Below are 8,652 nucleotides of genomic sequence, written 5' to 3'. Positions count from 1 at the left end.
ATTCTTTAAAACTGCTTATTCACTGTAATATCTTTGAGATTCATCTATGTGTCTATTGCTGACACATTCTTTTTTATTGCTGAAGAGTATTTCATTACATAAAGGCTTGTTCACTCACCATCAGAATTGTTATTATTATTATAATTTAACAATAGATTACCAAATTATATTCATGTATTAGTTTTTGTTGAACAGAAACCTACATTTGGTAAAATATTTAGGAATGAGATTACGTTTACATGCCTGACCAACTTTTTAAGCAACTGCCAAACTAATTTCAAAATAAGTCCTACATGTTTGCAGAGTCCCAGCTGGCTTATACCTCCACCAGCACTTGATGCAAATCTCTGCAGGCTTGATTTGCATTTCCCGAATGAATAATAATATCATGTTTCTCTTTATGTTCTGTTTGCCATTCATGTAATTTGGCAAATTATTTTCTTAACCCTGTTGCCTATATTTTTATTGGGTTGATTGCTTTGTTCATACTCTGGGTAAAAGTTGTTCACCCAATGATTTACAATATTTCACGCTACAGGTATTTTAAAAAATTAACTAGTTTTTCTCAGAACATTAAAATTCTGATACAAGCAACTTTTTTGTTTCTATACATAGTATTTTTGGGGTTGTATCTGACACCTTTTCATCTAATGTGATGACAAGTATTTTTTTCTTCTTTTAATTTTATATTGTACATCTAAGTTTGTCATCTATTTTGGATTTCTGTTAAAAGTAGGAGTGATGGACATCTTACTTGTATTTAGATTTGTAATTTTTCTTATATAATTATTTTGTTATTTTTCTCCAAGGCAGTTTGTACAAGTCTCCTTTCTTTGCCTTTCATTTTTATATTTTAAAAGTTTCCCCAAGTTTATGCCACAGGGAAATACTCCTGGGATTTTGAAAATATTGTCTTAAATCTGTAGATCAGTTCAGAGAGAAATAAAGTCATAATTTGGAGTCTTTCAATTGAGGAATGCAGCATATTGGCCCATTTACTTGGGTTGTCTTTTTATTTTTTAAAGATTTATTTATTTTTATTGGAAAAGCAAATCAATTTGTGGAGAGAAGCAGAGACAGAGAGCAAGATCCTCTATCCAGTAGTTCACTCTGTAACGGCCACGATGGTTGGAGCTGAGTTGATCTGAAGCCAGGAGCCAGGAGCTTTTTATAGGTCTCCTATGTGGGTGCAGGTTTCCAAGGTTTTGGGCTGTCCTCAATTGCTTTCCCAGGCCACAAGCAGGGAGCTGGATGGGAGTGGAGCAGCCAATTGATGCTCATATGGGATCCCAGTGCCTGCAAGGTGAGAATTTAGCCACTGAAACATCGTGCCGAGCACACTTGGGATGTCTGATGTCTTTCACAGCCTACAAATTCTGTACATCTTTTGTTTGTAACTTATTTTTGGTGCTATTGTAAATGATATTTTCTTCAAATTTGAATTCCAATGTATCACTTGTAATATATAAAATATAATTACTAGTATTTATTGGTTTAGCTTGTATTCCAAGACTTTGTAAAAGTCACTTAGTATTTTCTAAAACTTTTCTTTTGATAGATTCCTTAGAATTTTTAATACAAAAATTATACTTGAAAACAGCTTCAATTCATGTTTCTCTCTCTCTCTTTTTCTACCGTGTTGCTTGATTGTTCTGAGAAGTTCTGCTTAGGAGCTCTGAGAGTGGATCCCTTTCCTTGCTTCCAATTCTGCGAAGTCCTTCCATCTTCCATTAACATGCACAATGCAGCTTTAAGAAAAAAAAGATGCCCTTTCTAAGATGGGGAAGATCCTTTTAGAGCTACTACTATGCGTTGAGGCATTTTTGTTTTATTAAACCATGGATTGGTGTTGAACATTGTCAAACCTTTTCTGCGTCTTTTGAGATAATACAGTTTTTCCTTTAGGTCTGTTAATATGGTACATCACATTCACATTCCACTTTTGATCAAACATCACAGATAGCTACCTCGTTAGAACGTATTATCTGGCTTGTACATTACTAGGTTTGATTAGCTGATATTTTAAGAATTTTTCTTTTTATAAGAGATACTGATCTATAGTTTATTAGATAATTGCTTTTGTTTGTGCTTAGATGATTTTGGCTTCAAAAAAATGAGCTGAGAATATTTCTTCTTCAAGAATGGAGAGAATGTTTTTAGGATTAAGATGATTTCTTCTATCAATACTTCATGGAATTTACTCATGTACCAATGAACTTGAAACTTGTTCTGCTGGGAGGTGTTAGACATGAGTTCAACTTTCCCGTCATCATCGAATATACATGTATAAACTGCGATAACTACGATGTCACTGGAATATATCTTCGGGGACTGATGTTATTCTCACATTTGAAAATCATTGTTGATTTGAAACACTGTTATCCACTGTGTCTGTACAGTTTTTTCATCCACTGATTTGCTGACAGGCTAGTCTCATCTGTGGCTGTTGCCAATAATGCTACAGTGAAACAGGAGTGCAGATTTCTCTTTGAGATAGTGATTTGATTTGGTTTATACCTAGATGTGCAACTGCTGGATCATACAGTAGTTACATATTTAATTTTTAGGAAATACCATACTATTTTTTCTATTATGGCTGTACCAGTTTACCTTCCCAACAACAGTACATTTTCTCTACTTCAGCCAATGCTTGCTATCTTTCATGCTTTTGATAATATCTAATTTTGCAAGTGTGAGGTGATGCTTCATTCTGGCTTTGGTTTGTGTTTTACAGAGTAGTGATGCTGACCGCACGCTTTCCCATGTGCCTGTTGGCTGTTTATGCTTTCATTGTAAAAATGTCCATTCAAATTCTTTGTCCAGTTTGACACAAGATACTTTGTAGTTTTGCTATTGGGGTCTATAAGTTTATGTATTTTGAAGATTAATTTTATGGAGATTCTTAAGGTAACTTTGTTAATGGATTATAGTTAATTATGAATTCAAATCATAATTCATGTAATTTAAATTACTGCAAACCTGTCAATTTATGAATCAGAACATGGTCTTTGTAAGATGTCCGATATAAACACTGTGAAAGTATGTACTGTATTGTTGGCTGATGTGTTAAAAAGTTGGTATGTTGTTCATACTTGCTGATTTTCTTTTCCTTTTTGAATATTTTGTACAGAAGATGATGTAAATATTGAAAGAACTCAGAGGAAGTCAGGGACAGATAGATTTATCTTTTCTCTCTTGGAGACAGAGACAGGCATGCACATACCCCATGGGGTGGGGAAGAAAGAGGTCTTCATCCACTACAGTTCACTACCCAAACAACTGCAGCAGCTAGGGCTGGGCTAGGCTGAAGCCCCGGACCTGGAACTCCACTCATGTTTCCCAGTTGGGTGGAAGCGCCCACGTTCTTGGACATCTTCTGCGGCTTCTTCAGATGCGTAGGCAGGAAGCTGGCTAGGAGGTGGAAGAGTGGGAACCTTACGCAGCACTCCAATTGGAGCTGTTAGCAGCACAAGCAGCAGCTGAGCCCACTCTGCAATACTCATGTGCTTTTTAAAATTGTACATATTTATGGTGTATTATGTAATTTTGATAAATGCATAATGTCCAACTAGGGTAAATTTATTAATCTTTTAGCTGTTTGTTTACAGTGAAAACATTAAAAAAATCCTATCTGATTTTTTTCAAATAAATTACAATGAGTTAGCACTCTATCTTCATTGTGCCACCAAACCCCAGAATTTCTTTCTTCTGCCTAATCATAACCTAGCACCCGTAAACCAACCATTTCAATCCCTCCTTTTCCAGCCTTTGGTAACAAAATATTAACTTCCATGAGGTCACCCCCCTTTAAGACTCCATGTATGCCTTATTTCACTTGACATAATGATCTCCAGTTCTACCCATTTTTTGCAAATGATTCTTTGTTCCTGTTGTGCCAAAATAATATCCATTGTGTGTACTCACCACCTTTTATCTATACATCAGTTGATGGGCACTTTGGTTGTTTTCATTTCCTGGCTATAGTGAATTATCCTGAAAACACAGAAGTCCAGCTGGCTGTTTGACAGGTGGATTTCATTTCCCTTATATTTACACACAGAAATGAGAATGCTGAAAAATATGGTAGCTTTTTTTTTATACTTTTTTAGAAACCATCACAACACTCTCCACAATAATTATTATTTTTGCTCAATGTTTTCTGGAGCTCTGTTATTAGGGTAGATTTCAGTTACATAGTGGTTTAGAGCATATACTTACTATCTCGGTTTAGGAGTCGAGACCAGACATAACTGGTTCTTCTTTAAGGTTGCAATGTAAGTATTGTTGTCAGTGCTGGGCTCACATTTAAGAGATGACTGAAGGAGGATTCATTTGCAAAGTTACTCAGATTGTTGGTAGGACTTATTTCCTTGCATCTGTAGACACCAGCTGGCTTCTTCAAGATAAGGCAGCATCTCTCAGATTTGAAAACGTTGGTCTACTAAGCAAATATGCAGCAGGATTTTATATATACCATACTCATAGCTCTAACCTTTGGCACACACATTACATGATCATGGTGTTAAAATTATTGCATCATCTTTGTCTATTGTATATTGATTAAGGACAAGTTATAGGTGAGACTTATACAATGCATGAATATCAATAAATGGAAATCATGTGGGTCCCTTTAAATTCTGTCCACCATGAAGAAAGCAAGATGAAAAACTAGCAAGACATCTGAAAACTGTAGAGTAACAAGTTTGCATGTTTGCAATTAGAAACCTGAGAATTAAAAATCAAGATAAGTAAGATACAGGAAAAGCAGCAGAGGATGGCTCAAGGCCTTACCTCCCCTTTTCCCTGTGGGACACATGCAAGAAGCAGCCATTTGGGGAGTGAACCAACATATGGAAGACCTCTTTCTCCTCCCATTCTGTAATAAATGCATTCTTTTTTAAAGGAATAAAAATCCAGAGACAGACACATGAATAAACTCCAGTGCATTACAAAAAGGGGAAAAAGACTTCTCAATAAATGGTAATGAGGTACCCATCAACATACACAAAATTTATTATTCATTAATTAAACTTTAATGTGTAGGGCAAAACTAAAGTTTTCAGAACACAACAGTTGAGTATCTTCATGACGAGAACGTAGGGAATGATTTTTTAAGCACTTTGAACACTTTTAAGCATCTAACAATTAAACTCTGTTATTAGAAGATTAAAAAGAGCGAAAAGTTGTAAGATATTTTTAACTACATAGACAACAAAACATAAGATTTATAAGGATTTTTTCAACCAATGAGGAAGCAACCAACCAACGCAACCAAAATATGGGTAACAGATTTGACAAAACATTCAACTTTGCTGGTAACTAGGGAAATGCAGAGTGAAATAATTTTTATTCTTTTAAAATTTTTGATATTTACATAGTTGATCAGGGTGGGAAGTATTGAGGGTTAGGGGAAAGTGGGTGTGACCACTGCCTCCAATCTCTTTCCTCTTCCTGTTTCTGGGGAAAGTGGTGAGAAAAGGGGAGAATCAGCACCCAGCCTGCCAATCGCCTCAGTACCTGGAGAGGGGGAATGGCCACCCGCTGTTATCCCAGAGTCCCCAATGTGCAGCTTGATTTGAGGATTCTGCTTATGTAATTTCATTAGTTCTGAAATGCTCTCTCTCTCTCTGATCCAAGAATGAGGAAACCCTTCCAAGGCCCATTGGCTGACATAGTACACCGTAGTGTCGCCATTCAGTCAGATATTTGCCATCAATGCTTGGCTGGGGTAGTTAATCGTTTTGTCTTGTCCCCCTTCCTCTGCTATTGTACCAGATGCCCTCTGCAGGCCCTAATGGGCTGCCACATCTTCCATGTGCATTTGGGCATGCTATCCACTGCTCTGTCTTCTCCACAAGAGGGCCCATGTCTGACACATGCACTCTACAGTCAGTCCACTAATTCTACAATTCCCCCATGGTTTGATTTCTGAGTCTAGCAATTCAGTTGGGATCCCCATAGAGACCTCACCTGAGGTGATCCCAGACCTGACTCCTGTGTGTGCTTGCCAGTACAAGGTCTGCCTCAATCCCTTACCCACATCAGCCTATGCACACATTGGTAATTGCAACTGTTGGGTCAGCTCTGTCTCCAGCCCCATTTCTTACGCAAACCAATGGATGCCACAGCCCAAATTAACCCAGCCCACTACACACTCGGCCTTCACATACACCTGCGGGAATTGCAGCCTAGTCAGAGCAACCTCCAATACCCTACACCCAGACCCGGTTCTCCGGCTCACCATAAGATAGTAGCCCAGCAAAGGAGCCCACACTGCCCCCCTACCAGGTTTGCAACCCTCCCCATAGATTTCACCTGTGCTGGTGGGTGTTGCAGTCTAGTCTGGCAAGGCCCACCTCACCTCAGAATTTACTGGTGGTTTCTGTAACCTGGTTGGCTTAGTCTATGCCCAATTCCAGCTCATGCTGGTGGGTGCGTGCAGAGTGAAATTTCAATAAGACACACCAGATTTGGAAAAATTGTAAAAATCTATTAATACCACAAAACAGAGAAACAGACCATCTGTAATTCTTGGGAAAAATTTTCTAATTATCTAATCAAATTTAATATATAAATAGCTTGACACAAATCAATTTAACTGCTATATTATTTGCCCTAAGGGACAAATAAAATCATTTTCATTATGATTGCAATTATTCTACATTAAAATAATCTCAAATTGTGCATAGTCAATACAAAGAATAAAGAAACTGGAATGTATTAAACTGAGGTCAATCATACATCAAGGATGATGAATGAAGTACAACTATAAGCAACACAGATGGACCACACGTTGCAGCAAGCAGCAGCCACAAAACAATGTGGCCTATGCATATATAGTTGGCAACGAGATAAAAACAAGGAGCTAGCTATCATAAAAGGTAGGTCAGTTGTTATTACTCAGTGTGTGGTGGGAGGCTTGCAATGGGAAGGGACTGTGGCAGGGTTTTCTGGCCTGCTGTCAATATTCGTCTGTTACCGTGAGTGCTGGTTACTTAAGAAGCTACTTAAAAAAAATAAACCTTCAATCAGATGTTTTTATGTACTTTTGAATGTATACATTCCTCAAAATTAAAGACAGAAAGAGAAAATGACCACAAGTTATTTATAGACACTTTGATTCCCAAGAAGATCTCAACTTCCTGATTATGGTTTTTAAATTTTTGGAAAATAAAATAGTTATACTTAGTTTATACAAAGTGAATAGATGCTGGAGTCATAATGAATTCATGGTTATAATTACCATGGTTGAAAGAGTTAGGGAAAGAAGACATTTTTTCCCCTTAGAATATCAAGCTAGGGCCTGACGGCGTGGCCTAGCGGCTCAAGTCCTCACCTTGAATGCACCGGAATCCCATATGGGCGCTGGTTCTAATCCCGGCAGCTCCACTTCCCATCCAGCTCCCTGCTTGTGGCCTGGGAAAGCAGTTGAGGACGGCCCAAAGCCTTGGGACCCTGCACCCCTGTGTGGGAGACCTGGAAGAAGTTCCTGGTTCCCGGCTTCGGATCGGCACAGCACCGGCCATTGCGCTCACTTGGGGAGTGAATCATCGGATGGAAGATCTTCCTCTCTGTCTCTCCTCCTCTCTGTATATCTTTGTAATAAAATAAATAAATCTTTAAAAAAAAAAGAATATCAAGCTTGTCTTTGTTTTCACTTTACTAATTATAAAATAGGACTCCAAACACAAAACTTCTGGAAAAACGAATTAAAAAGATATGCTTATTTTTGTGCATTAAATTTTGGAAGCCATAGTTTTTTCATACTATGCAATTACCATGAACTTTCTGAAGACCCTGCATATGCATGGGATTGCAAAGTTTCTTTCTGTATGAATATAAACTTATAATTCTGATTCTTGAAGTATTTGTATATAATCATTTTTGCCCTGTCACAGCCCTAGAATGTGCTAGTTGGTAAAAATAAAAAGATTCACATACTTGCCTCCAGGTTGTACCACTGAGACAATTTATGAGGAACTCATTTAAAATACATATCTGCTTTAAACTGCAAAAGGGAATAGACTGTGAAATCACCTATTAGTAGTCTGGCACAATACTTCTGAGTACTTCTGACCTGTTTTAACAGTTTCCAGGAGCCAAAAGCATTTACAGTAATGTCCCTCTATACCCAGCGATAGGTATCCTTGACTGTAAAAAGAGGAAAATTAGAAAACACCACAGTATAACTACTCACAAAATGAAGAACAGAATCAGAACTTTTCATAATAACTATGAAACATGATTTAAAACAACAGCCTCAAAAATCCTAATTTATTTTAAGTAATGAAAAAATTACTTTGCACAAAAATCAATTTTTTTTGTATTGGTATTTCAGTGACTGCATGGAATAGAAATAAAGAACTACATTCATTAACTTCACTGTGGATTTCCTGCTAAGTAAAACTAAATGGATGAGGGAATGACAAAACGGTTGTAGAATTATTCACAAACTTTCTGATGTTGTCAGTATTTGCTAAAGCACAGATGCCTATAGATAAGAAAGCATGGTCTAAATTTACTTCAAAAACGTGTGGAGTCTTACACAAAATTAAGGTATTAGATCAGACTTGAAGACTGTTGAATGGCTACCTTGAAAATGTCAGTTTATTGTAAAACAGCACAAAACAAAGGGAAATGGAAAAATCCTAC

This window comes from Ochotona princeps, chromosome 7, assembly GCF_030435755.1.
Source record: "Ochotona princeps isolate mOchPri1 chromosome 7, mOchPri1.hap1, whole genome shotgun sequence".
NCBI classification, from domain to species: Eukaryota; Metazoa; Chordata; class Mammalia; order Lagomorpha; family Ochotonidae; genus Ochotona; species Ochotona princeps.
Note: the sequence above shows the minus strand (reverse complement) of the source record.